This window comes from Rousettus aegyptiacus, unplaced genomic scaffold, assembly GCF_014176215.1.
Source record: "Rousettus aegyptiacus isolate mRouAeg1 unplaced genomic scaffold, mRouAeg1.p scaffold_m13_p_9, whole genome shotgun sequence".
Taxonomy (NCBI): Eukaryota; Metazoa; Chordata; class Mammalia; order Chiroptera; family Pteropodidae; genus Rousettus; species Rousettus aegyptiacus.
The window spans coordinates 57,701,124-57,703,975 of NW_023416312.1; the positions used below are offsets into that span (position 1 = coordinate 57,701,124).

The 2,852-nt window shown below is 43.0% G+C and overlaps 1 pseudogene; it reads right to left on the bottom strand.

The window, feature by feature from the left end:
• Nucleotides 1-527: 527 nt before the first annotated feature.
• Nucleotides 528-2,218, bottom strand: LOC107521303 (annotated as a pseudogene).
• Nucleotides 2,219-2,852: the final 634 nt, after the last annotated feature.

Consider the following 2,852-nt stretch of genomic DNA (forward strand, 5'->3'; position numbering starts at 1 on the left):
ACAATATTCCTGCCCAAATTAACAATATATCAAAAATCATTTTCTAGTTTGATAGGAGAAAAATTGTATGTTGTTATTTAATTTGAATTTGAATTATTCGAAGGTTATTTTTCATAGATTAACAATATTTATAAATTTTCAGTTTATGCCCCTTCGATTTTCTTCTAAAATATCTCATGTTTTTAATTGACTTGCATGTAATGTTCATATATTAAAAATATTAACCTTTTATCTTTTATTTATTTATATATTTTCCACAGCATCTTCTATTTTATTGTTTTATTTACAAACAAATAGGGTGAAGTCAACTGGAAAAATCAGGGATATTAAGTCAGTCTGAGCCATCCAAATGTGAATTGGTTGCTGGGTCAATCTCCACCATGTAGGCCACCTCTTCTATCTTTTTCTTGCCCCCTGGTAATGGCCCCTTGATTTCACCTGGGCGGCCTTGACTACTGCTCCTGAGCTTTTTAATGACTGCAGATGGATCTTGGGGGAAACGGAGTTGCTACAGGTTTGGGACTTCCTCAATTTGTCTTAACCCAAGTTCCCATCACACACATCATTTCCTTTTGCATCTTGGGGTCCTAGCATTAATATTGGCACTGCCCACCTGACAATCCTCATGTACAAAGAAGAACCATGTGCAGACATGGTCAGACACAGGACACACTCAGATGTTCCCAGGCTTCTGGAGGTCTTTAGATATAATCATCTCACAAAGTGCTATAAAATTTAGATTCTGACTCATGACTGAATGGATTGGGTCTGGGAGATGGTATTCATCCTGTTATATCCCTGGACAAGCCCATTCTTGTAGGTTATCCTGTGCTGTCATTTTCCCATTCCTGCAGTTTGGTGTAGGATGCATTGACCAGCTCATTGCACCGGATCCAATGCCAGTTCTCAATGTGGGACACATACAAGACAAAAGTGCTGCTGTAGAGCTTCTTGGTAGTCCAGAATCAACCCTCTTTGGCAGGACAGCAGCTCAGCAGGAGGAACTGGTGTGAAGTGTGCATGAACTTCAGCTGCCTGTTGCGAAGTAGTCTGATAATGTGTGACTTGTTGCTAGAGATGATTTACTGTAAGAAATTATGGGCCAGATGATCCAGCTTGTCCACCTATGTCTTGATTTCCAGATATGAGCCCTGGGTCATCTCCCAGATGGACATCACTCTATCCAGAGCTTTCAGAAGTTGCTTATAATTCTTCTTCTTAGAGTTAAAGGCCAGAGTCTTGGGATTAGTGAGGTTTACCACAGTGGGATAAGGCTCAAAGATGATGTTCTCTGTAGGGGACTCCAAAGCTGCCCTAGAGAGAGGGGATCACATGGCCACCAACATATTTACCACCTCTGCTCTAGTGACCACCTCCACTGTAGCTCTGGACATGACTCCCAGGGTGTATAAGGAGAAAACACACAGTTTATGAGTATAGACAGCTAGCTTGAGCATGAACCCATTCTGGAAGACATGTTGCTCATCACACACCACGCGGTATTCATTCAAACTTGGAATTCTCTGCTCTGCATACTTCATGATCTAGACAAGGAATCCATAGTCCAGAATGGGGATGTGCTTGCAATGACCAATGTCTTGGGGCTGTAAGGGTAGCCAAATACCTCCACTTTGGGGTTCTTCATGGTGCAAGTGATAGAATGGTTCATGAAGCACCTGACCTTAAGCTCTGGTACAGCAAGTTTGCCTTTCAGCATGGAGTACTGTATGATAGGGAGACTGGGAGACTTGAGGATGGGTGAGAAGATGCTGAGGCTAACTCAGAAATTCTTGATGCGACCACTTTCCTTGAACCAACTGTGCCTCCTTCTCGTGCTGGGTCATCAAGAAATTGCTGAGATGTTTACATTATTGGGATGTGAACATACCCAGGATCTTTTTTTTAAACTGAAGACCCAGCCCAAACTCTTTCATATTCAATGGCTAGAAAACTTTAGTTGATGTTTCTTGTCCATCAAGGTACTGAAGAAAAGAAAATTATAGCCTCAACACAATAGATTCTGTCCAGAGGACCCTCCAGTCTATAGAGACTTCTTCCTGATGGGTACAGAGTTCTCGCTGTAGATCTCCTTCATGACTTCAATGTCTTCATCAAGCTGCAGGTGTCAATGAAGGTCAGCTGCACAGCTTCCTTGAACTTCTTATTCACTATCTCCCTCTAAATTATAACCTTTACAAAACTGGTCTTTGATGTCCATTGGGTCAGTGGGTCACACACAATCCCAGGTCAATGCTAGGCAACACCCTTCCATTCCACCAGCTGAACCCAGACCAATAAGATGTGCATTTAAGAGGCTTCAAAGAGAAGCAATGAAGGGAGTTGATATCAGAGGCTACTGGATATCTGTTGAGGATGGTGGGCTCTGTTATTGTGGTGATAACAAGTCACTGTCCTTAAAGAGCAGCTGAGAACCAGAATATGAGGATCTCAGGGCTGGGTTTGTGAGACTTGAAAATAAACAGTCAGGTGGTGATTTGGATGATCACAGAGGAACAAAGTGGGAAGCACTAATGTCCAGACTAGGCTATATTGGGTTGGGTTGTAGGATGATGGCAGAGCAGTCCATAAGTACCAACTTTCTTCAGATCTTTGTCATTGTAGAGATCTAGAAAGTCTTTCTCCAAGAGCTGTCATTACTTTGTTTCTGCTCTCTGGGAAGGAGCTCTGTGCTCAACCTTTGTTGCCAGCCACCTAGATTTGAGTGAAGCCTGTCAAGCCTAGAAAGCCCCTCAGAGATACTGGGTTCAAGCCAATCATTTCATCCACCTCAGTAAAGGAGGGGCTGGCTCCACACCCTTCCCGCAGCTTGGCCACCCCAGGCCCATGGTGAC